General features: G+C 45.3%; 1 protein-coding gene across 2 annotated transcripts in view; it reads right to left on the bottom strand.

Annotated features, from left to right (window-relative positions):
- The window catches only part of PARN (poly(A)-specific ribonuclease), a 1,047,754-nt gene that overhangs the window by 41,113 nt on the left and 979,042 nt on the right, over nt 1-27,599 (bottom strand). The gene's annotated exons all lie outside the window — the stretch shown is intronic.

Below are 27,599 nucleotides of genomic sequence, written 5' to 3'. Positions count from 1 at the left end.
GCCTGTGCTCTTTCAAAAAATGTATGCTTGCCCTTCCTCACCACATTGGTTTCCCAGATTTACATATGCCAAGTAAGTCTGTTCAAGCCATAAGCATAAAACTCCTGTATACGATGGCTCAGTTTTTAGCTTGTGGTATTGCTTGTTTTGTGAAACACTACAAAAAATGTGTGATGTCCTAACTTTAAGAGTCGGGGGAATGTAGCGGAGCATTGTTTTTCTCAAAATTCATAGAAGCCATTGCCGTACCAGGCCAACCATGTCCACCACATACCTTTTTTTCTGTCCTTTTCCTGCTTTTCCCCCAAACTATGGAATTCTTCCCTACCTAGTTGTTGCCTGACCTGCGCAAATCACCCCTTCCTAAACTTTACATTTTGTCTACTTTTCAGAAATGTATGCCTTTCTGTGCTCCAATTCGGCTTTCCTACCCTTTTCTTCCATTCCACCCACGCATGTCCAATTGGCAAAAATCTCACAAAACGGTTGATAACCACATCAAAATAATGTAGTTTCCTTTCCACTCAACCTGTTCTTGAAAGCCAGGAAATTGGGGAATACAGCACATCAAACCATTTGTTCCTAGCTCTTGCAAGGAAAAAACCACAGGCTTCTTTGTACATCATTTTATTGGCATTTTTTTTTAAAACCCCCCAAATTTTCACACTTTTGGGTTATTTTCTCTTACCCCCACTACAGCAATCTAGGGTTCCTGGGTGGCATTACGACTGGCTACATGTGGGGAAATAAAAGGGGCCACATTTGGCCGAGATATCTCATGTAACAAAAAAGTTACAAAGTATTGAATTGCGACATACCGAAATCACCAAAAAAGGCCTTGGCACTGGGGGCGGGAGAAACCCATGGTAGTTAAAGGGAGGTCCCATGAGCTTCCTTAGACAATGTGTAAATCCCACCATGAGGTGAAGTTACAATTGGGAGACAAATCCTTTTTACCCCTTCCATGAAGGCCTTCATGACTGGAATCTTCCACGACACCTTGCTCTGAAGTAGTGCAAGCAGAAAGAGCAGCTAAATGGACATATAGAGAATTGAACAATAGGCCCGAGTCTAACAAGTGTAATAGATAGTGCACTATGTTGGAAGGTGGTCAATGGGATAAATATTAGACTTTCTACACCATACAACAAAGCGCTTCCATTTGTTCAAGTAGAATGGTCTAGTGTTAGGTTTACATGCTTCTTTTAAAATGTCCATGCATCTGTAAGGTAAGTTAAGGTGCCCATACTAGGACTTCAGGAGCCAAGCTGCTAAATTGACATTGTGAGGGTGTGGATGGAGAGTTGCCCCTTGATGCAGTGACAACATGTTGTAAGGGCTGGACAGTTTTATTGGTGGGCAAACAGACATTTCGAACAGGTGGGAGGACCATGTCTGGCGTGCCCACATTCGAGCAATCAGGATCATTGTGAAGTGCATTCTATGGATTACTCAGATGAGAAGTGTGGTCAGGGGAAAAGTGTAGGCAAACATCCCTGAACAACTGATTCATAGTGCGTTCCCCCTGGATCCCTTCAGGGGGACCCTGGAGACGTAGTTGCATTTTGGATTTTCTTGTATGGGAAATAGATCTATGTTTGATTGACACCATTTTGCGAAAATGCTGTGAACAATGTCTCTGTAGTTCCCATTCATGCTCGGGGGGAAGGTTTGTGTTTCTGCTTTGTCTGAAATGCAGTTGTGTGCCCCTGGAATGTGTTGTGACAATGTAAATCTGCCTCTGGAGACTCCATTTCCATGCTAGTCTGTATAGTCTGGGGGTGTACCACCCTGCATGCTGATCTAAAACATGGCAGTTGTGTGGTCCGTCAGAACTAGTACTATTTTCCCTGTTAAATGGTGTTGGAAATCTTATAGGGCTTTGAACACTGTGAGTAACTCAAGGTTATGTTTCTTGGTTAGCGTGTGTGTGCATATGCTGTGTGCTGTCTGGAAGAGATGAGCTGCCAAGCCTGAAAATGATGTGTCTTGTCAACGTGGCCTTTGTCTGAGGTGTGACAAACAGCTTGCCTTTTAGCCGATCATCCATTGTCCACCACTGAAGTGCTTTCATCACATTTTGCAACGCTACCACTAGATTGTCCCACTGTCCAGTCGCTTGAGACCATGGTTTCGCTAGCCATTCCTGTATTGGGCACATGCGCAACCTTGCATGTATCACAATAAAGATGGAAGAAGCCATTATATGAAGAAGGCGCATCACCTTCTGCACAGATATCTGGAAACCGGCTGTATAACAAGGGATTTGGTGTAGCATGTTTTAGACCCTCTCGTTGGCGGCGAAGACTAGGGCATCTTTTGTCTAATCAACTGCCCCTAGAAATTGTTTGACATGGCTGTGGATTAAGCTTGATGTTTTCTAGTTTGAACAGTAGGTTTTTGCTGTTTAGAGTGTGCTGGCAGCACATTTGTGATATGTCCCCAGGTATGAGCCAGTCGTCTAGGTAAGGGTACACTGGGATCGACTGCCTCCGGAGGTGAGTTGCCACTACTTTTGTGAACACCTGAGAGGCTGAGGCAATCCCGAAGGGTAGCACTTTGAATTGGTGGTGTGTGGTCCCTACCTTGAATCTTAGGTATTTTCAGTGTGCTGGAAACATTGAAATATTAAAGTATGCATCCTTCATATCAAGTATTGCCATGTAGACTCCCCTCTTTAGTAGCGATATAACTTCTTGTAGAGTTGTCATTCTGAACATTTGAGGTTTGACATATGTATTGGCAGGTCTTAGATCCAACACTGGGCGCTTTGTCTTGTCTTTGTTTGGCACACAAAAGTGTACAGAATAGATATCCATGTTTACCTGTGATGGGGGGACAAGTCCTAAGGCTCCCTTTTCCAGTAGCAATGGTATCTCTGCTTGGAGGACGAGTTTGTATTCCAAGGACATGTCCCTGGATCTTGGTGGATGATGGCATGGCGTTTCTAGGAACTCGATGCAATATCAGTTTTTAACTTTTGATAGTACCGACTAATCTGTCATAATTACCTCCTGTTAGGGAGAATTCTCTTATAAGGCTAATTCCCCAAACCTAGTGAGTCTCCCCAGCAGCTTTGGTGGATTTTTTTTTCTCCTGCTAAGAGCGAGACTCTTTTCCTCCCACTCTTAGACATGATTTGAGGTATGTCTTTGACTTTTTGTGTGCTTATGGGCTATGTTTTTTTTTTACTCCATAGGGTATCATCTGTTTTTGTGTATGTGTTACACAGCACCCTCAGTGCAGTAACACAGGGGTGCCATAGTGACCGCCAAACATAGACTCCATACCCTGGGACTGACTACTGTCTCCCAGGGGATGTAAAGTCACCATTGACTTTACTAGTCCAAAATTGTGAACAGAAGCAGTACAAACCATCATATTGTGGAAGTACTGGAAGGGGTTAATTCGATTGCCCCTGGGTCTGTTTTCAAGGGGGCACTGTCCAGTCCCCCCCTTGTCGAGTTTCTGGCTGGTGGCAGTGGTTACCACGCAAAATATTCCACCAGAATATTTCCTATGGGATTTTCCCATCGATTTTAAACGCACCACTTTTTGGTGCAATGTTAAAGATATCGCCGGTTTATTTATTTAATATTAAATCACCGTTTGGGTCTTTTTGCCAGAACTCTTTTCTAAAATGGCGTTTGTGTCCGTCTCTGTAACTCCAACCAAGGTCGGCCCCTTTGTTCCACTTTTTGGCGGGCTTCTCCACAGAAGCCCTCCAACTGGTGCCACTCTGTCTGGGTTCCACAGGATGTGTGGGTGGGGGAATTGGCACCCTGGACTGCGTTGCCTTAGCAACCCATGTCGCACTCTGTTCTGATTGGGCCAGTGGTGAGCAGCCCGTCTCACAGCTAGGCTGTTGAATGGGGTTTTTTTCTGCATAAAAGCAGGGCCTTTGGGACCTTTGGGACTGGAACTTCAGAAGTCGCCACAGGACCTAAAATCTGAAGAGGAGAGAAGCTGAGCCATCTGCAACAACGACCTCACCACTTTCCAGACGACAAGAGGAGATCTTCTGCTGAAAGAGTCTTCTCCCTCTGAGCTGGTGGGATCAACCAGTTCGCCATTTCGCCTTCCAGGACGTCTCTTGGTCGAATTGCCCGTGCCAAGCATCCCGGCGGCCGGATAGCCAAGCTTCACCACTGTGACCGCAAATACCAGGAACGCACCTTTTAACCGACGAACTTCGCAGCTGGTTTTTGCCTGGGCAGTGCAACGACTCCAAGTTTCCTCCTCGACGAGATCCTCTCTTCCCCTGGTCGAAACCACGACCTGCACCCGCTGCCAGGAACAACTGCCACCACTGGAGCTTCCTCAACTTTAAAGGTACTGTGTTCCACCTGGCCTCCCTTTCTTCGAATTGCTCAAGGTGACCCTTAAATCTTTGGCTTTCCAACTGGGTTGGCCCCCAGACCTTCTAACTTTATCTTTTGAACCACACCAACCTCTTTTGAGCATTTCTACAAAGACTTGAATGCATTGCTAAACCGTGTGATCTTGGGCACATTTTGCCTTGCTCCATTCAAAGTGGGCCTGGCCTATGAACTTTGGCTCTACAGTATACCCTGCCTTCAGTAACTTGATTTTGTCTCTTAAAAGTGTTGGGAACTGTTTTATCTTTAAGACCTGCCTTTTTCTCTTTTATTTAATTATTGGAGTGCCATCTAAGTTACACGCTCACCTCTGTTTTGACAAAAAGTGGTGTTTTAACTTAGACTTGTCTAAATAATTCTTAAGGGAGGTGTGTATACTTTTCTGATTGTGTTTTGAACTTGCTTTGATTAATAGTGTTAGTGTATTTTCTAAAGTGTGTGTTTAATTATATACTTTTGATACAAAGCTCTAGTCAGTGTTTGCTTGTTCTGCTGTGTTTTTGGCCCTATTGTGTATCCTCTGTATACTGCCTAACTCTTCTTCTTGAGAGAAGTCTGACTGCTCAGCCACAGCTACTAGGTAAATCTGGGTGGTGCAGACTGCTACCAATTGGGTTTACTGCTTTATCCTGTAGTCTTAATCTTTTTGCAGTGGTCCTCAAGGGATCTGCAAAGGATTCTGCTTAACACCTCCCATGCATAGGCAAAACATGAAACGCACGGGAGGGGACTTGTATTTGGGAGTCATTGTTTGGAGGGGTGGCTGAGCCACTAGTGGCTTGGCTTCTACCCAGACTACACCCTGACTTAAATTGCCTGTGGAAATCGGTTGAGGAGGATGGCAGCTGTTCCCGACTGGTGTACCCTGTGCTGGAACTACTTGGGGAATACAGTGACTGCCGTTCTAGAATAACCTTGAGCATGAAAAGTGGAACGATTGCCGTAAGCTCCCCGTTGGGTATAAGGCTTATTGGTGATTTTACCCAAAGTCTTGTGTGTCCTGTTCTGTTTTGTCAGTTTCTAAAGCGGACAGTTTGGCCAAAAAGGACACCACCTTCGATGGGCATGTTAATAAGAGTGGTTTGAGTTTCGGGCTTGAAGCCAGAGGTTCGTAGCCATGCACAAGGTTTAAGAAGTGTTCCCTTGGCCACTACCCTGCCAGTTGTCTGTCTCATCAAGGGTGTTTTTAATAATGGCGTTGGCAGCATTTTTGCCATCATGTAGGGTCTTTAGAATCTGAACACAGAGGATCTGGCACCCCGCTAACTTGTTCCTCCACTTGAGCCCAAAGTGCCTGGTTAAAGCTGGCCACATCTGGTATGCAGCAGAAGTTGCATCCTTTTTGGATAGTGCAAACATGCTCCTGTTTTTTGTCTGACAGGGGTTCAGGGGTAGCTAAGGGGGTACTGCCCTTTTACATGTTACTACTAAAGAGTCTGGTTTTAAGTGACCGTTGAGAAGAGGGTATGTGGGGGCAGGTTTGAAGCAGTTTTCAATGTGTGTGTTAGCAGCTTTAGTTAGAGCAGCAGAAGTTAGCAAAGGGAGAAGATGTTTCTTAACACACCGCAATAAGGGGCGGTGGGGTGTACTGCTCCACCTGCTTTCTTTCATTCAACACATTGTATACAAAGTCAATGTCTTCTTCCGACTCCTGAGTATCAACCTTAAAATTATTAGCAATTTAAGAGATTAAGTATTTGGTCATTGTTGAGCGAGTTGGCAACAGGCTTGTCTGTTATGTCCGGGGACTGAATAGGGTAATCATCTGGCAAAAACCAAGAGGTGATGGCTGGATGGTTTAGAATGAATCTTAACCTCTGGCATTGCTCTGGGCAACCTTCCAGACTATCGTTCTTTGCCTGCTAAGCCACTACAGAAGAGAAAAAAAACCATATGCAAATCCGGCCTGGTCCCAACCCAAAAGGGGAAGTCCAGCCGGAACTGCTAGGTCACATCCCTTCTGCACGAGATCACAAGGATGGAACATGTCTGGGTATGCTTGTGGTCTCGTGGAGAAGGGATGTGAACAAAATAATTCCATCTGGACTACCCCTTTTAGGATGGGACCATGCCCGATTTGCATATGGTCTTTTCCCCTTTTGAAATGGCTTGGCAGGTGAAGAAAGATGGTCTGGAGGGTTGCCCAGAGCAACGGCAGAGGTCAAGATTAATTCAAAACCTTCCAGCCATAAACTCTTGTTTTGTAGGGTAATCATCTGGATCATCAAGGTATGAGGCAGGTTGGTCTGTTAAAAAGATGTCATCTTCCTCCTCATCCTCCTATAGGTCAATTACAGACTCATAGATTTCAGTTTGCTGAACTCTGGGTCTTCAGCCGGCAGTTCACCCTCACTCTGGGAAATATGGATTTGTCCTATGGGGTGTTTCCGTAGAAAGTCTACAAAAGAAACCATTTTATCCATGGTGGTTTCAAATGGGTCTTGGGACCAGTAGATCGTCTTTCCCTGATAGGATACACCATTTTTTCATGTTGAGACAAAGAGGCCTTCTTTTGTAGTGTTTGTTGATGGATTTAGAGTACCGTAAACCCTTTGGAGTAGTAGTTGCCGAAAATGTGTTTCTGCGGTTGTTTTGGAATCTGTTTTGGCGGCTGTACTTGAACAGGGGCGCGTATGATGTTCGGTGCTGGACCATCTGTGTTTGGCATCTGTTTTAGGACTTGCGAGGGGTGAGCCGCTGGCAGTGGTCCTATAGGCGCAGAACTGCCAGCTGAAGGGCTAGGTTATGCTGCCTGCTTAGCATTTTACGGCAGATTCTCTGAAGTGTGACCGGCAGGTGTGGAGTTTTCATATGCATGTTTATGTATAGATTGCCTTATGGTGTGGCACCCTTTCTTTGTGTTTGCCATGTGAGCTTTTGTTGCCAGAGGAGCCCTCCATAGCAGAGCGTGATGACTCCTTCCGGAGCTGGGGGACGAGCACTCGGAAGTCTTCAGTCTCCCTATCAGAGTCTCTGGCCTCACTTTTGGTGCCGGGGCTGTCCTGGTCCATCTCAGATTCCTCAGCACCGGGCTAGGTATTTCGACAATGCTTCAGCTTTTCAACATCCCTTTTCGATCTTCGATCTTACCACTAGATGTTGGACAACAACATGTGATCCAAGCAGATTCACAAACATCTACTGTTAGGGAGAATTCTCGGTTTAGGCTGAATTTCCTAACCTAGTGAGTCCCCCAGCAGCTTTGCTGGATTTTTGGGGTTTATTTTTTTCTCCTGCCAAGAGTGAGACTCTTTTACCCTCACTCTTGGGCATGATTTGAGTGTGTTTCTTTGAATCTAGATGTGTTTAATGGGCTATGGGGTCTTTTACTCCATAGGGCTTCATGTGTTTTTGTGATGTGTGTTACACAGCACCCTCAGTGCAGTGACACAGGGGTGTCATAGTGACCCCCCAGTATAGACTCCATACCCTGGGACTGACTACTGTCTCCCAGGGCATGTAAAGTCACCATTGACTTTACTAGTCTTAAATAAATTCTGAACAGAACCAGTACAAACCATCATAATGTGGACGTACTGGCTGGAGCAATTCAATTGCCCCAGGGTCTGTTAGTCGAGGGGGCACGTCTCCGTCCCCCCTGATCGAGTTTTGGCTGGTGGCAGTGGATACTACTTTTTATATTCAACCGCAAATAATTTCCTATGGGATTTCCCATTGTTTTAGGCTACTATCTTTATTTAATTATTTACGGTAGCCTCGAACATACCGCCGTTTTATTTAATTAATATTAATTCTCCGGTTATTTTTTGCCAAAACTTGATTCTAAAATGGCGTTTGTGTTCTCTTCTGTGACTCCAACCCAAGTTGAGCCCTTTGTTCCACTTTTTGGCGGGCTTCTCCACAGAAGCCCTCCAAAGTGGTGCCACTCTGTCTGGGGTACTTAGGAGGGGTGGAGGGGAATTTAGGCACCCAGGACTGAGTTGCCTAGGCAACTCAAGTCGCACTCCGTCCTGATTGGCCCAAGTGGTGAGCCGGCCGGCTCACCACTTAGCATGTTTGAGTGACAGCTAGGCTGAGTGAATGGGGGTTTTCTGCATAAAAGCAGGGCTTTGGGGACTGGAACTTCAGAAGTCGCCACAGGACCTAAGAATCCGACGAGGGAGAAGCTGAGCCGACCTGTCACGACACCACCACCGGTGGAGCCCTGCTGGACCGTCTCACCACTTTTCCCAACGACAGAGGAGATCTCCCGCCGGAGAGTCTTCTTCCTTTGACTGGTGGGGATAACCAGTTTCACCGCCTTTTCGCCTTCCCGACGTACCTCGTGGCCGCCTTGCCTGTGCCAAGCACCTCGGCAACCGGGATACCACGTTTTACCACGACCGCGAACAAAGGTACCACCTTTAACCGGAAAACTCTGCGGCTGGTTTCTTCCCTGGTAGTGCAACGACCATCTTTCCTCCAAGGTGAGATCTTCTCTTTCCCTGGACGACGACGTGACTTGCACCCACTGCCAGGAACAACTGCCACCGCTGGAGGATCCTTCCCACTTAAGGTACCGTGTCCCGCCAGGCTTCCCTTGCCACCGACTGTACGGGGTAGATTTAGCCCCCGGCTTTCGAACCTGGGTTAGCCTGGGACACCCTGGCTAAACTTTCCTAAGCCCTCTAAACTCTTTTTGAACCCTCTGCAAGAATTTCAAAGCCTAGTGTAACTGTGTGATCTTGGGCGCATTTGTGCTCTGCTCTCTCTAAGAGTGGGCCCAGCCTTTGGACTTTGGCTCACCAGTGACTTTCGCTCTTCTGCCTTGCTAACAGTGTTCCTGAACCTTAGAGTGGTGTACCTTTCCATATTCTGTCTTTTTCCCTCCCTTTCTCACAAACTTATTGGAGTGCCATCTAGTTAAGCGCTCACCTCTGTATGAAAATAAGTGGCGTTTTACTGGGACTTATCTGATAAGGGAAAAGGGGCGTATATATTACAATAGTAACTGTTTTTAGAATATTTTACAATAAGAGTGCTAGAGTGTTTCAGTGTGTTTTTAAATAAATAATTATATACTTTGATACCAAAGCTCTGGTCAGTGTTTGCTTGTAATATTGTGTCTGAGGGCCTATTGTGTATACTTTGCATACTGCCTAACTCTTCTTGAGAGAAGTCTGACTGCTCAGCCACAGCTACCAGGTAAATCTGGGTGGTACAGACTGCTACCAAGTGGGTTTACTGCCAACACCTGTAGTCTTAAATCTTTTGCAGTGTTCCCTAAGGGAGCTGCACAGGTTTCTGCTTAACATCTACATATACATATACATACATATATACATACATATATATAGGATACATTACTCACCGTAAGAGTCTGATGCTTGTATCTGCTTACATTCACATGCTATGCATAGGCCGAGTGGAAGCTGCAGAGTATTACAGTTATTGTTTTCGAAACTCGAAAAGGGACGTCGACAGGGCGTGCCAGTAATACTATCCCTAGTGTGACGTCCACTGTACCCATGGTCCTTCACGCGTCAAGGTCCCTCAGATTGTTTTGTTTCTGACATGAGGTAGCATGAAGTGTAGCAGGAGTGCAGGTGTATTAAAGCAGATTTGTATCAGATAAAGCTCAGAGAAACATCTATGCACCTTCTTTCCAAGGGGAGAAAGGGTGGGCGCATGCGAATCTAAGCAGATGCAAGCATCAGCAATACGATTACAGTGACTAAGGCATCCCTTCTGAGGCTTGTGGAATCTGCTTAGATCACATGCTATGCAGTGTTAGAAGGTGGTGGGTTGCGAGAAGGTCCAGCGACAATTAGATGTTTCAGAACCGCTTGTCCCACCAGTGTATCTGCTTTAGAATGAGTGTGAATGCAGTAGTGCCGAGTGAAAGTGTGTACTGAGCTCCATGTAGCTGCTTTGCAAATGGTGTCTCTATTGGATTGAGCTCTTGGTTTGCAAGGCAGTGTTTTGCTTGATAATGAGTAACAGAGCTGTATGCAATGGACTATCCATCTGGAGATGGCATTCTTGGAAATGCGGTCCCCCTCTCTGCATGGTGCTACAGAGACGGTCTGTTTTTCTGAGCGGTCTGGTCTTGTTTACATGGTAAAGGACCACCCTCCTTAAATCTAGTGCATGGAGTTTCTTCTCAACTGAGCTTGTTGGGTTCTGAAAAAAGGCTGATAGCTCAATGGATTGGTTTACGTGAAATTTGGAAATTAATTTAGGTGAAAACCTAGGGTGTGTTCGTAAAACCAATTTGTCCTTGTGGATGAAAAAGAATGGGTCCTGCACTGTCAATGCTTGACGTTCACTAACCCTTCTTATGGATGTAATAGCCACCATGAAGGCAGTCTTATTTGTGAGGTGTTTAAGACTTGACTTATGCATAGTCTCAAAGGTGGTGGGAGAGTCCCATGAGCTTTGCAAGCACTACATTGAGATCCCAGCCTGGCGGTGGGTTTGAAATAGGAGGGTGGAGTCGCTTTACTCTCTCCATAAATGCCTTAATGACGGGCACCTTCCACCATGATACTGTCTTGTGAGAGGTGGTGTAAGCTGATAAAGCTGCCAGGTGAACCTTTATAGAGTTAAATACTAACCCTGAGTCTAGCAAGAGGAGCATATAGTGAAGAATGTGGGATGGAGTAAATTCTATGGGGTTTGTTTAGACTGGCACCAAATTACAAATCTTCTCCACTTGTTGAAATAATGTCCAGTGTTTGGTTGACGTGCTTCCTTGATGTCCCAACTCAGGAGCCATGCTGCCAAGTTCATTGAGTGAGGTTGAGGGTGTAATGTTATTCCCCCGTGCTGGGTCAGTAAGTGGGTCTGGCACAGGAGTTTGATGGGATCGCACATCGCCAGTTTGCGCAGATGTGGATATCATGGTTGTGTCGCCCACATGGGAACAACTAGGATGAGTGTATCTGTTCTCTGAATTTTGTTCACCACCCTGTTCATTAGAGTTGGGGAAGGGGGGGAAGTGCAAGCACATTTCCCTGACCAACTCATCCATAGGGCGTTCCCCTTGGAGTCTGGTTGGGGAAACCTGGAGGCAAAGTCTGGGTATTGCTTGTTCTCTTTTGCAGCGAACTAGTCTATTGTGGGCTAACCCCACTGTGAGTAGATGTGATCTACGACACTTGTGTCAAGTTGCCATTCGTGTTCTTCTGGAAGGGGGGGGATCTCTACTAAGCAAATCTGCTAGGGTGTTAAGTTCCCCTGGAACATGTTGGGAAGTTAGGAACATCTTCCGTCCGAGTGCCCATTTCCATAATTTTCTGCTACTTTAGACAGATTTGGAGAATGTGCGTCCCCATGCCTATTAATGTAGAACATTGCAGTGGTGCTGTCGGTCAGGATCTGTACCGACTGATTTGTCAGCTGTGCTTCGAATGCCTGAAGCGCTTTGAATGCAGCTAGAAGTTCCAGCAGGTTGATATGGTTCTGTGCAGTGATGAGTCTACAGACCATGTGCTGTGAGATGAAGGTGGTGTGTCCCCCACCCGTAGAGTGACGTGTCTGTTGTAACTACCGCTTGCACCGCCAGATCGTGGAAGGGTTTTTCCTTTAACAGATTCTCCTTTGTCCACCAGCGAAGGGCTTGTAATAGTGTTGGCAAAACAACCACTAGATTGTCCCGCGGACTGCCTGCCTGAGACCACGTTTTCGTCAGCCACTCCTGGGAACATTGAAATATGAAAATAGGCATCTTTAATATCCAATGTTGCCATGTAGGCCCCCAGCTTTAGCAGTGGGATTACTTCTTGTAGCGTTGTCATGAGGAATTTTTGTGGCTTGACATAGCTGTTTGCAGGGTGCAGGTCTAACACTGGGTGCATTGTTAGATCTTTATTTTGGCACAAAGAAGTAAGTTGAATACATACCCTTGTTTACCTGATTCGCCGGGACGATTTTGATGGCGTCCTTGAGCAGCAGCGTTGCGACTTCCTCTAGAAGGATGTGTTGCTCCCCTTTCGTGGTTGATTTTTGACACAGGGATGGTTTGATGGTCGCTGAAGTAACTCCATGGAATAACTGCCCGCCACGGTTGATAGCACCCACTTGTCCGAGGCAATTCCCTCCCATGCATGGGTGAAGTGTGTTATCCGCCCCCCTGCTGGAAGCAGGAAGTCATTGTTTCGGATGTGTTGCTCCACCTCTGGAAGTAGATGACCTCCCCTGGCCGCGAGATCTACGCTGGCCACTTTGGAAATCTTGAGAGGCATGTCCCGGATTGGAACCCCAGGATGAGCTTTGGTTTTGGCTAGATCAGGCGCCTATTTGTGAGTTTTGTCCTCAAAAGTGACTAAAATTGCTTCTGACTCTTTGCCCTGGTGGCTTATTAGTTAGCTAGCCTAGTGATTTAAGAGCGTCATACTCTTGGTAAATTTTAAAGCATCCTCAACCGCTTGACTGAATACTACATTCGGTTCGATAGCCATGTTGAGGAGTGTTGCCTGCATTTCCTGTTTGAATCCTGATTGGCGAAGCCATGCATGGCGTTTTAAGAGTGTCCCTTCTGCGATTATTCTGCCCGCATTATCTGCGGCATCCAAATTATTTTTCAGGATGCAGTTTGACCCCGCTTTTCCTTCCGCTACTGCCGGGCCAGTTTCGATTTTAGAAGTTCTGGAACCGAGGCCATTAGGGTAGCAACCTCCTCCCACTTGTGGCAGTTGTAATTTGCCAATAAAGTTATGTTGGCAAACCTTCCATGAAAAGCCGCTGAGGTGGCCACTTTTCTCCTGCGATTATACAATTTTTTTTATTTATTGTATATGGTTAACATTAACCTTTTACAAACAGTTCTCATTGTTTCCAAACTTTACACAATTAAGCCAAAACATACATAATTTGAAACCTAGTAAAATCATAAATAAAATCAAATTTGAGTGATACAACCTTTCCAACCCGAAACAGGATAAATCATAGCCATAACATCGCACACCCTCATAGCAATGGGGACAAAACACAACATTCACATTAGTCTTAAGCGGGGCTCTTCGCCATTTCAAAAAAAGAAAAATTGGGCCCAACTATACTAGGGTAAGGTTGATTGGTTATGTGCACAGACAGGTTATGTGCACAGACTAGAGCTCAATTTTAAAAGCTCTCCAACATTTGAATCACCGTAATTGTCATTTCTTACGATTGCCCACCAATCAATCTTTCCCACAATGAGTCTTGCATATGGTATAATGCAGGGTGTGCGAATTTGCTAAGGAAATGTTGCCTGGCCAGTGTTGTGCCCTTGCAAACCAATAACAAATGTTTGATTGCAATTCAGGGTTTTCCCAGATCGGACACAGCTTTAATGCCAGATCACCCATTCCTCTTTTAGCTAAGACTTCTCCTGTATGGGCGACATTCAACCTTAATCTTAAAAATGTGTTCCTGATTCTCCAATCAGGAAACTTTACCAGATACTTGCTCAAGAGGCCCAATTTCCGATCAACAACCTGTAGGGGATTTGGATTGGGGCCTGATCTTATTTTCCCAATAGTGTGAATCCAATCCATTTCCATTTCTTTTTGGTCTTCATCAGATCATCTGTTAGTAATTTACTTTCTATATCAGCATTCAACAATAGCTTTTCCACCAGGAGATTTAGATTACTCAGTAATGTTGATTTGCCTATTTCCATGTGGGCTTTTATAACTGAGTACAATGAATCTTCCTGTGCAGTGATGATCCTTTGCCGGAGTGATATCAATTTCCATCCAGCCTGGGAATTAAGGGAGCCGAGGCCCAATTCAAACCTGAGATTATCCATTGACAGGCTCAGTGGCAGCCCACGTGCACGTTTTCATAGGAGACCTTCCCATTTTGCCACTGGGTGTTCCACAGCTGAGGTTTTGTCTCCAAACCGTAGAGTAAAACGGGAACAACTTTTGCTGGGTAGAATTTTATTACTGGCATGATGGAGAATCTTCCACATCTCCCGAGTATTTTCTTCATCTGGTCCACCAGGGGTTTTAATTTCATGGAGATCTCATACTCCACTTTATATAATGTCAGGGTAGCATATATTTTGTAACCGAGGTATACCAGTTCTTCTGCTCTCGCTATTCCCCCTGCCATTGACCATTGCTGAAATAGAACATGCTTATTTTTCTGCCTGAAGACCAATATTTTCGATTTTGTAGGATTTAGTGAGAGCCCATTTTTACATGCATATTGGTGAAGACCATTCAGCCATCGTTGCAAACCTATTGCCATTCTGTCCAGGACTACCACGTCATCTGCATAAGCAAGCCAGTGGAGTTTTACCCCATTCAGTACTATACCATTTTTTACTTTCCTTATCTGGGGGTGCTTCTGATGAGGCTAGAGGTGTTGCTGCCCTTTTCCGAGTTGTGGTCACTACAAGTGAATCTGGTCTTAATTTGCCCCTGATGTACAGTGGGTCTGTGGGCGCAGAGCGGAACATCTTTTCAATACATGGGTTCAACGCCTGCTTTTGGTTTGGAGTCTCCAGAGAAGGTTGGATTCTTCTTTGAACAGACTGAAGAATAGGTGTAAACTGGGTGACAGCTTTTCTGTCCTGCAGTTCAACAACCAATATAAACAGATAGCTACCCAGGTTCAACACAACTGGGTCACAGGAAAAGCCCTAGTCAACAACCTGTATATCTCAATTAATGATAATACAGTTGGTCAGTACAAAACATTTTCAATTATTATTCTCATATTATGCACAACACATGATAAAAACTATAAAACACTTAGTAAACCATATTCCATGTTACAATCATTCTCTGAGCAAAACATGTCCATATACTATATTTTTTCTTTTAGACAAACATGAGTGTGGTTAGTATTGTGGCAGTAGCCACCCATTCACAACAAAATATGGGCATGTGCCCCCACAATTTTCGTGTTTATCGTATTTCTAATGCTTGTATCTGCTTAGATTCACATGCTATGCATAGGACGACATCTAGTGGTAGTCGCAGAGCATTACATTATTTGTTTTTGAACCTCAAAAAGGGACGTTGACAGGGCGTGCCAGTAATATTATCTCTAGTGCGACATCCAATGTACCCATGGGTCATTTATGCGTCAAGGTCCCTCAGATTGGTTTGTTTCTGACATGAGGTAGCATGAAGTGTAGTGCAAGTACAGATGTAATAAAGCAGATAAGAAGCGATAAAGCCAGAAAAAAATGTGAATCTAAGCAGATACAAGTATCAGAAATACGATTACTGTGAGTAATGTATCCCTTCTGAGGCTTGTGGATCAGCTTAGATCACATGCTATGCATAGACTAGCAAACAGTATCTGGATAAGGAGGTGGGATGTGAGAAGGTACAGCGTCAAATAGATGTTTCAGAACCGCTTGACCCACCTGTCAGTCTGCTTTAGAGTGTCAATGCAATAATGCTGTGTGAAAGTATGCATGGAACTCCATGCAAATGGCGTCTAGAGGGATGTTTGCAATGAAGGCTAAGGTAACTCTGGTACCTCCGGTAGAGTTAGCCCTGGGAGTGAAAGGTAAAACTCTTTGGGATAGGGAATAGCATAGCTGTATGCAATTGACTTTCCTTTTGGAGATGGCATTTTTTTTTTATATGTGATCACCCTCTCTCCCAGGTGCTATGGAAACAAAAAGTTGGTCTGTTTTCCTTGGGGGTTTAGTTTTGTTCACATAGTACAAGACCGCCCTCCGTACATCAATTGTATGGAGGCTTCTTTCAGATCAGTTAGATAGATTTTGAAAGAAGGTAGGAAGTTCTATGGACTGATTAGCATGGAACTTTGAATGTTCGGTGAAAACCTAGGATGTGTTCCGAGGACAGCTTTGTCTTTGTGGATTATGAAGAAAGGGTCTTGTACAGACAAAGCTTGTGGCTCATTGGCTCGTTTTATAGGAGGTGATGACTGCTAGGAAAGCAGTTTAATAAGTTAAATGTTTTAGGTTGGCCTTGTGCATAGGCTCAAAGGGCAGACCCATTAGTTTGAAGAGCACAATATTAAGATCCCAACCTGGTGGAGGGTTAGAGATAGGAGGGTAAAGCATCTTTACTCCTTTCATGAACGCTTTAATGACAAGAGCTTTCCACCAGGACACTTTGTTCTGTGAAGTGGTGTAAGCCGACAGCTGCCAGGTGTACTTTAATAGTTGAATGCTAGGCCGGAGTCTAGAAGGTAAAGTATGTAACGTAGAGTGTTAGCTGGGGGATTGGGTTAATGGATTGTGACCTGCACCATATCACAAATCTCTTCCACTTGTTGAAATGGCACTGTCCGGTGTTGCGTTTATGTGCCTCCTTTAGGATATCCATACACCATTGTGGAATATTTAAGTGGCCAAACTATGACTTCAGGAGCCAGGCTGCCAAATTCCTAGATTGAGGACGAGGGTGGAGAGATGCTCCATGCAAATAGCCAGTTTGAGCAGATGTGGAAACCAAGGTTGTCTCGCCCACATAGGAGCAACCAGGATTAGAGTAGCTTGCTCCTGGTGCATCTTGTGTACTATCCTGCTGAAGACTGGTGTTGGAGGAAAAGCATAAGCGAATTGCCTGACCAGTTCATCCACAGGGCTTTCCACTTGGACCCTGGTTGGGGAACCTGGACGCGAAGTCTGGGCATTGCGTATTAGGCATGTGGTGAACAATTCTAATGAGGGACGACCCCATTAGGAGACTATTCCATCTAGGACAGCTCTGTTGAGTGGTCACTCATGTTCCTCTGGTAGAGGGTATCTGCTTAGAGTGTCTGCCAGAGCATTGAGTTCCCCTGGAATGTATTGAGGGGTTAGGACCATGTTCTGCTTGAGTGCCCACTTCCATACTTTTTGGGATAGCCTGGACAGTCAGAGTATATGCCTCCTTGCTTGTTTATGGAGAACATGGCAGTGGTGCTGTCTGTGAGGACCTGCACTGTTTGACCTGAAAGGGGTTGCGGAAAGGCTTGAAGAGCCTTGAGAACTGCCAGAAGTTCTAAGAAATTAATGTGGCTTTAGGCTGCGGTATATGTCCACTGGCCGTGGGCTGTGTGATGGAGGAACTGGGCTGCCCATCCGGCAAATGAGGCATCTGTAGTTGGGATTGCTTGTATTGGTAGAATGCGAAAGGGTTATTTTTTTTAGCAGGTTGTCCGTGGACCAACAGAGAAGAGCCTGTACTAGGGTTAGCAAAACAACCACTAGATCGTCCCACTAACCGCTTGCTGGAGAACATTGCTTTGCTAACCACTCTTCCATCGGGAGCTTGTGCGCCTGTGGAACCAAGTGTATGCATGAGGCCATCATCCCGAGCAAGCAAATTGCTTTGCGTACGGTTATCAGTGACCAGCCTTGTAATGAGGTACTTGCAACAGCATGTTTTGTACTCTGTTTGTTGGGAAAGCCAGCTCCTGAAGTCCCTATTCCCATCCTCTGCTGTGTCTAGCAAATTCACCTTGCACACAGTCATCTCTACGCTCTGTCACTTAGAACAGCTGGCTGGGCAATCCCATATTCTTCTGTCTGCGGCCGGGTAGTTTGCGGTAACTAACAATCTAGCCTCAATACATGAGGCTAGATTTCTTGGCAATCAAGGTGGGAGGTACAGTGCTAGTCACTGCAGGGGTTATATCTTTTCTACTTTTAGATGAACTAACTCGTTGTTTGCCCGCCTGTTACCATTGAAACTTGTGTGAATGAAGCAACGAATGCCTGCATTGTAAAAATTACTTTTTTGAAGCCACAGATACTGTAGCACTAACAGGAACTGCTGTGCCTAGCCGATAGTTCTGCTGACACTGACACGTTGGATAACCTTTCTGTGCAGCCTCTAAGTACGACAATCAGTTAGCACTGTTAGCAAATACAACTCACCTGCGAGTCCCTGCAAGCGCGAGTCCTTCGAGAGGTTCTGGTACTCAGGCCGAACGCCCTGCTGACTCTGGGGCTCCGAGTTGCTCAGCCACTAAAGTAAACGCCTGCTGCCGCTCTGCGGTGCGTGTCAATCTGCTCTTTTACAGAGCACTTGTGAAATAGAAGGCCGCTCCAGCCACTGCCATTGGCTGAGAGACCTATTGGGACTCCAACTCCCAGAAGCAGCAACATCCCCCTTAAAGGAACGTCAGGCGCTTCAGCGCCAAGCCGGTCTTGCGCCGGTCCTCGCCGTCCGGTGCACACCACGCTGCCCCAGGAACCGCAGCAAATCTATAAACAAACATGGGGCGACTATCCCTTCACATAACTGCCACCATCCTGCGCAACTACCAAAACACAAAGCTCGCAGAAGCAACTTGTGACTCAATCCTTGAAAGAATCAGCCCAGACACAAAAACTACTACTACAGAAACACTTGCAATTAAGAGACGTGAAAAAAGAGCATCACAGACCTTTAACAATAAGAAAGTGCCCTCCCAACCTCCTCCAGATCTAAAGATTTGTCTCCTTAACACCCGTTCCCTCAATAAACACGCCATCAGTATCCATGATAAGATATCTGCGGAAAAAATCGATATCATGTGTATCACCGAGACCTGGCTAAAAGAGCCTGCCGGCCCCACGTGCGACCTAGCGGTCCCCGACGGATACACTATATACTGTACAAACAGAATCAGGACAAGGGGGCGGCATGGCCGTAATCACCAAGGACACCATCCAATTGTTACTGACTAAAATACAATACAATGGTACAGAATTCCTCCATCTTAAACACCTCTAAACCAATAATAGTCTCAACTTATTTGTTGTTTACAGGCCACCCACCACCATCCACCATGCCCGATTTTAACAAAGAAATAACACACCAGCGCAATATGATCAAAGGACCCAACACCGCCATTCTATTCCTAGGAGATCTCAATCGGTGGATGGGAGACCCCAAAGACAGAGGACATTAAACTGGAGAAACTCTTGAATAACATCAACTATCAAGTAATGAACACCGATCCCACCATGGACAATGGTCATCTACTGGATTGGGTTGTTACCAACAACCTTATATCCCAAGACTACAAAACTGACCCATGTATATGGTCGGACCACTACAGTGTGACTTTCCATATCTCTCCCCCTACCCAAAAATCCAAACTCCCCAACTTCCCTATTAAAAAATCACTGCAGAATTATAAAATCACCAAAGAGCATCTGATGCAATGTCTAGATACGTTTAAACAAAGGAAAAGAACGAAGACACATGCGAGGCCACCCTATCCAACTTACTTAGCCACCTACAGGCCCTAGAGGACCTAGAAGCTCCACTCTTAAATAAAATCATTAGACCTAAAGAAAAAAAACATGAGCGGTTTACAGAGGTACTCCTTGAGCAGAAAAAACACAAAAGAAAAAGGGAAAATGAGTGGAGAAAAAAGCCCACGCCGGACAACACAAACTCTGGAAAACCAGTGAGAAAACCTATAAAGAAATGTTAATTGAGGCCAAGAAGAACTATTATGATAAACAGATTTCGGCGGCAACTAATTCCACCAGCAAACTCTTTAAAATATTGAAATCTATTGATAAACCTAAAGGCATCACCCCCATCTTCTCGCCCACCCAGGAAGTATGTGTTGCAACGCAGATAGCATTTTTTAACAAAATCGATAAGGCCAGGGATATTGTAGCCAAATCCCAAGCAGCCACCAAGGCACCCACTCAAGACCCACCAGAGGAATTACCCACCAGACGGCCCAATTTAGGTTCAAGCCCATCACTGCCAATGACATGATAAAAGCCCTGGCATCCATGAGACCCACCACTTGCGCTGAAAACATACTCCCGGCCAACATCATCCTAGACCATCCCGACATCTTTGCACCAGCCTTAACCAAAAGTGATAAAACGCATCTTTCCGCGATCAAATCGTGCCTAAAAGCATAAAAAGGGTAACAGTCACTCCCCTTGTTAAAAAACCTAATCTAGACCAAAGGGACCCAAACAATCTAAGGCCCATAACCAACTGCAACTTTATAGTTAAAATCATGGACAAGATTGCCACCACACAGATCCAAGAACACATAGAAAGCTCGGAACTCCACCACCAACAGTCTGGTTTTTGACCAGCGCATAGCACAGAAACAGCTATGCTGGATATACAGACTACGGTGCTCAACATCATTGACTAGTGGAAAGCTGGCTTGCTCGTACTCTTGGACCTGACCGCTGCCTTCGACCTATTAGATCACAACGTACTCAAAACAGCTCTAAAAAAAACAGCAAACTGCTCAGATGAAGCAATAAACTGGATCATGTCTTTCCTACAAAGCTGAACATCTAGAGTTCATTGGGGAAACCTATTCTCAATAGAAAGAGAAATCACCTGTGGAGATCCACAGGGCGCCAGCATGTCCCCACTCCTGTTTAACCTATACCTCAGGTTTCTCTGCATAGTCCTCGATAACATAAACCAATTCTTTACCAATTACGCTGACAACACTCAGCTGGTAATTGAACTAAGTCGAGACCATCAAAAGGACAACGAAAAACTAAGTCTAGTTTACAAATCGGTAGAGCAGTGGATGGACCAAAATTGGATGTGCCTAAACAGCAACAAAACGGAGCTTATGGTCTTTGGTTCCAATCTAATCAGATCTAAGCTCCATCCCGCATACAACACCTTCACCATCAAAAATACCCAAATTAAGGTCCTAAACAAGGTCAAAACCCTTGGGATGATGCTAGAAGCATCTCTGGGATCAGATGCCCAAACCCTTTACGTTAAAAAAACTTGCTCATACCACCTTTGTTTACCAAAAGCCATAAGACCCTACCTATCTGAGGAGAACAGCGCCACGGTCGCAAGAGCTACCATCTTATCTCGCCTAGACTATGGCAATGCCCTAATACTAGGATCTAACAAAAATTGCTACCACAGCTACCAAGTTCTGCAAAAAACAATGCAGTGAGAATCATTGAGCAAAAAACCAGGAATCAGCATACCAGTGAAGCGAGGAAAGAACTTCACTGGCTAAAAATTGAACTAAGAGTCCGATTTAAGTCCCTCACGCTTACACATGGATGTATTTTTGGTAAAGCCCCTGCATACCTGAAAACTAAAATCATTCCATACAAGCCCGCCAGAGAGCTAAGATCAGCCGAACAAGGATGGAGTGTCGTGGCTCCTTTCAAACGTAAAAACGGGGCAGGTAAATCCTTCCCTATAACTGTAGCAGGCCTATGGAATAACCTCCCTGGCCAGTTAAGAATGGAAGCTAATTACCAACGCTTTCGCAAACAACTGAAAACCCACATCTTTAAGTAATATACCCAATACAACCTGCCCACCTATTCATGCAGATCTAATGTCTCATGCTAAGTGTACTTTGTTTGTCACTTGTCCTTCGTGTTTGTGTTTCTGCGCCCCGAAGCTCGAGAGCTACCGGCACAATACAAATAAATAAAAATAATAAATAAAATAAATGATGGGTAAGCTGGAGCACAACTCCAGCACAACACTCAACCATTCAATGACATATTTCAGTACATGAAAGTACTAGCATCTGCCCACATAGGTTACACTACCTTCCAAGAGCATTGTGGGCGAGTCCTTTTCCTGATTAGCTAAAAGCTCTCATCATTCTGCACTGATGCAACATGCAATCAAACTATATCAAACTTCATTCCTTACATTCATCCCCACTCTGTACACACAAAATGTAACATGCTTGTTAAAATATGCTCCTTTTTACCCATCCTCTCCTCCCATTTCCTTTTCCACTCTTCTACATACCAAGTTCCCCAGAGGGGTGACAATACACTAAACTTCGAACAAGCCTCAATACTATTAGACAACTAGAGTGAAGACCATGTGATGCCGGTAATGCTTTGGAGGGAAAGGGCCTCCTTGTCCTTGTCCCACTTCCCCCCCTAGTCTGTATTTTCTGTATTCCTTCTGCACAGGAGCCAAGTTTGGACACCTGGCAGTGCAGCTCTTTTTTATTGTTGGTAAACAAGAACCATGGGATACCCCTATGGCACCCAAAGGGTAGGGGGTATACCTTGCTACCACTATGTGTTTTTGGGCACCTGTGTGTTGCCCCACAGAGCAGGGTATGGACTGGTGCTACATGTTGATTTTGTAGAGACTCGGGGACACCCAGGCCCTGTCATAGGAATCAATTGATTCCTGATGGCTACTGGCACTGCATTTTCTTCCAGTTTCTCAGAATCCTGAGAAGCCCTGGCTCTGTTCCTTTTCTTTGATTGAATGTTGGGTGGGAAGACCAGATATGGATCTGGGGCTGCCTTTGGCAGAGACTGCTTGTTTTGGATACACCCTAGGGGTGGGAACTGAATGAATGGAAAGAGGAGTCAATTCAAATTCTGTGTTGTGTGTGTCTGGTTTTGGTTGTGTCTCAATGCCTGTGGTCAGCCTGAGCCAGCCCTGTCTGAAGCTGGATTGAATGCAGTGTATGCTCAAAAAGGCTGGGAGTTGGCCGAAAGAGACAGCCACTGTTTCATGTGAATGGCCTGAATGCCTGTGAGCCTAGTTGTGTGCTGCATGATGAATTCACTAGTGTGCGATCGATTGGCTGAGCCTAGCTCAGCCCATGCAAATGGGGGTTGGGGGATTTGTGTATAAAAGACCCCGTATTCTGAATCCAGCTGAAGGAAGAAGCCTGCTGCTGCAACTTCCCTGAATCCAAAGGCTGCTGTGACGATTCAAAGACTCATCAGGGAGGACCTGGACAGGCAATCTCTTCCCGTAGCTATGAGGGGATATTGTGCAACTGCTGTTCTTCACCGAAAGTGTCCTGGAAGCCAGACCAAAGTGCCTGCCATCCTGCAGAGGTACCTTTGTGGGTCCTGAAGGAGTGACTGGACATCCAGTGCCCAACAAAACCTCCAGTATCATCCAGGATTCGGAGGCCGTCTGGGACCATTGGAAAGCCATGCTGAAGTCTATCCCCCAGAAGAGGGGGTACCCTGACTTAGTGCTGCTTGACGCTCAGAGCTTGTAAAGTTCCAACCAAATGATTAAATCTTCAAGTAGCACTGCAGACCCAACATATGTCCACTTTCCACCTCTGAGTAAGTCCAGAGTCGCCACCTGCAGAGCAGTGCCTGCCGGTGGGTTTCCTGCCACTCTGCATCGAGGAACAAATCCTGAAAGTCCAAACTTGGTGGTGGTCTGCAGAGTAGTCCAGTGCATGAGTGCAAGTCGCCAAAAGTCATCCTGTCATCCGTGCTGCATCATCGAAGAACCAAACAGTGGCAAACCGTGAACTGCCAAAACCAGACACCTACTTCTGTCACTGCACCCGTCGCCACCAAAGGTTATCGGTGAAAACCAGAAGGACTCAGCCTCACCTCCCAACAAGCCTGGTCAAGGACCACAGTGAGTTTCCGCTTCATAGTACATCCACCTCCGGCGTAGCAACCTCTTTGCTTCCAAGGCAATCCAGGTACTGTGATGAGGAAGAAGGGCTTCCTCCCTCAGGGGTCTCAGATTCATCTTGGGCCCAGCTACCCTGTTGCTTCCCAGGTACTTTGAAGTGGTGGGACCTGTAAAGAGAAAAGGAGACAATTACTGAACATTTAAGGACTGGACATTAATATAAAAGCAAAGAATAGCTTACCCTTTTATTGCAAGTTGCCCAGATGGGGGATCGCCGCACAGAATTGCATTTTACCCTGAATAGTATTCGGACAGTGAAATAAAGTAATTTTCCTGCATTTCTAAATTTGCGGTTTGAAGTTAAAAGCATGCTTAGTAATTTGAGTGCATTTTATGACAGCAATTGGTACATTATTACTGAAGCTATGAATAAATGAAACCACATAGTACTGTACATATTGTGTTAACTGTTGAAGTAGTCCCCCCTGCCCCACCAAGTACAAAGTGAGTCTTATTTATATGCATATATTCATCTAAACCCAATTGTATCTAATAAAACAAGATATGTGTTGGCATGTAACAGTGTGTGGACAATCCATTGTAGGTGTTTTTGGGTATTCACTGTACCCAAGAACCAGCCTGCATCACCTCCCTTGAGTCTCAGCCTTGGTTGCTCCTCCATTGCTACCCTTTGAGAGCCTTGGCTTGGGTGCCCCTACACCAACCATATCGTGGATAGTACCACAGACACCCCTCTCCGGTCTTTACACCAGAGCAGTATAAACGCTGAGAAAGGATTCATTATTGTGGACAACATTTAGAAGGCCATAGGTTGTCAGCTGCTGACTGGTGGAGGCTGGTGCCGAGAGGAGAACAACCCTCCGTATTGATTGCGACTCGACTTAATTTCAGTAATTGTCTGGAGGGCGCTTTGCAACTGGACAAAAATCGGATCATGCAAGTGAGAGGCTATGGTGATGCTGCATTTGCAAGAGAAAGGAATGTATGGAACAGTTTCTTAATTTTTGCTAAAGGTTTTGTGGTAAAAGTAAAATTGCAAATAAATAATTAAAAAAAATAAAGCTAAATAACAAATTGTAGGGGACAGTCTACTCCAAATATCTGAATGTTCTACTTTCCCTCCAGATGATAGTGCACTGCAGGGCACCACTCCACCAGGACAAACTTTATTCCTAAGCAGACAAGAAAGCCTTCAAAGTCAGCCTGATTGCCCTCAATTTCGAAGAGACTGATTTGACAAGACCTCTATGGGCCTTCCAAGAGACCACTCACAGAAAGGTCTACAAACTGAGAACCCCAACATTGTAGTGACACACCCGTTATCAGGGACAGTGGAGGACACAAATGGTTTTCGCGTGAAGGTTGAGGGGCCCCTGTTGCAGAAGACTTATTTCAGCCAAATACCTTAACCACACAGTTTTCAGTGACCACTAGAAGGCTCATTTTGTTGGGCCTTTGGAACCAAGAAGAACCTTGTGCTTTTGTAGTTATGGATGTGTTCATCCTTCCCCAGCAGTAGAAACGCTTTGCCCAGTTCCAGGTCCAAGGCAATTCATATGAAATGACTCAGTCTGGACAGCATTAACCAACATGTGTTCAGTTACAATGAGAAGGCACATGTAAGTGTGCTAGAACCCTGTCCTCAGACTTTGCATTACGCAGCCTGTCAAAATATGGAAACAATTATATCTTCTCCCTACAAAGGGAAGTCAACATCACCTCCATGATCACAGCGATTAGGTGAACCCAAAAGACAATAGTAAACAGATGATTACTTTGACCTTGAACAATCCTGGCACAACTGATGCTTGTAGTGGACTGAAACACGACAGTAGGTTATGATTGAACCACACAAACCAATCCTCAAACTCTAGTGTCTCAAGGATCTGGGCCAACATGAACATTTGAACTTGTCTTTACAGAAGAGCTGGAGGAGTCTCGGGTGCAAAGTATGCATGATATCCTGCCCATACCCCCTGGTGTCGGGAACTACTGGCAATAGCAGACCTGCTCCAATTCAGAAGGGATAACAAGTTTCATGGCCCATTTGATAAGTTGTTAAATTATTGCTATCATAATTAGGCAAGGCGATGGCATAGGAAAGCAAGAGCTCAGGGATGGCGTTTTCTTTCAGGAATGGGCGACAAAGTGGGATAGGATTTGGATAACCAAGTGGTCTGATGAGATCATCGCCTATTCATGGAAGAAAAGATGAAGTCCACCAAAAGCGAGGCACAGGATTAAGGAGGAGATCTAAGAGGTTTTGAAGAGAATATGACAGAAGGCACAGAGGCAAACTGTTTTCCCCACCCGGCAGCTTTTTCCATTGAGGGACTAGATGATGTGTCTGCTGCTGCTGACCCTGGCTAGTGAAACTCTGCCCTTGGTAAGAAAGAGGCTTGAAGAGTCACGTTGGCAGAAGGAGCCACGAACATAGAAGTGGCTAATGACATGGCCAAGCCCAATGACTTGGCCGTTGCCTCAAAAGCATTGACCATTTCAAGGAAGGGCTCAGTTTTAGTGCCCAACAGGCTTATGCATAATACATGTCGAGCAGCTTAGATACCTTGGACATTTTTCAACATTTATTTTTGCATTTATTTCAGAGCACAAAGCCTTGAGGCATCTAGGCGCTAGTTACAGTAAGTGCTTAGTACAGTTCCTATGGTACGAGAACATGAATAAGGATTACAGCATAATGCTGGGTGGTAGAAGCATACTTTGACATGCCTCACCTCATGGTAGGGGGGCTATATCAACATGCAAACAGCATAAACGCCAAAATAGGTGTGTGTGTGTGTACAGATTGGCAAAGTCTCACTTCATGGTATGGGGACTACATCAAGCATGCCAATGGCATTAATGACAATGCCAGATGTCCTCATCCAATGGTACCACACCCTTATCCATTTGCCCACGGAGCTGGTACAAAGTCAGATGCATAGATGCACAGTCTTGAGCATCTGCTTTGCCATCTCCTTCCCATGAACAATGCATTGCTTGAAGTTGCCATGCGTTTACATGAGGCAAATATTTGAAATGGTACACTCACCTCACCCTACACAATGTAGGAATACTTTGTCAGGTACAAGACGCATTGAGCCTAAACAAGAAGGCTCTACAGGCAAGGCGGTGCAGATAAGAGGATCTATGCGTCTCAATCTCGTTGAAGTCTAGGAGTGCCATTGGGAGCATCAGCCTCCATAATAACTAAGGGTATGCACCTCATGCATAGGTGACAAGGCCAAAGGTATATTGTTCCAATTACAATACAAAATGACCCAAAATAGGCAAACAAGGTGGGTGGACAGGGCACCCATCTCTGAAACTGGACAGATGGTGGAAGCACTGTCCTCATGTAAACTATGAACCAAGTCCAGCAAAGCTTGATCAATGGAGGAAAATGAACCAAACTCTTTATGGTTTTGAAAGCCACTAACCTACAAGCAGCACTTCAGGCCTCTTACACTTCTGAAAACCACGCTACAACAGTGACACTGTCAGCAGGCACACAATGAAGTGAAGACAAAGGAGGAGGTGGCAACAGGGAAAGCAATCCATAGGAAGCTGTGCTGATGGAGACATCCCCAAAGATTGTCAAAAGCAGCATTGCTTAAAAGGCGAGTTCAGAGCAGTAATCAGTGGCACCATTGCTCTAACAAGAGCTCCGGCAGAAACCTGAACCGACCGAACCATCGTAGATTGAAAGAGCAGAATGCCGGAATGTAGTTCTACGTGAAAGGGAATGAGGGGCCTGCTTAAAAATGTTGATCGTGGCACCCTGAAAATCTTCCCATACTCCATAGAATGCCCCTGTTGTGGGAAAGCCTGGTCTCTGAATTAGTTCCTGAATGGGGACGAATTCTGCGGAAGAATGGGGCACTGAGGTCCTGGATCAGCTGTGCTGATGGAAGAGGATGAGAAATGATAGTGGAAATAATACCTGCAGCAGGACCTTGAC

This window comes from Ambystoma mexicanum, chromosome 2q, assembly GCF_040938575.1.
Source record: "Ambystoma mexicanum isolate Mex_15411 chromosome 2q, UKY_AmexF1_1, whole genome shotgun sequence".
NCBI lineage: Eukaryota > Metazoa > Chordata > Amphibia > Caudata > Ambystomatidae > Ambystoma > Ambystoma mexicanum.
The sequence above is the reverse complement of the archived record's forward strand: the minus strand, read 5'-3'. Positions and strand labels throughout refer to the sequence as shown.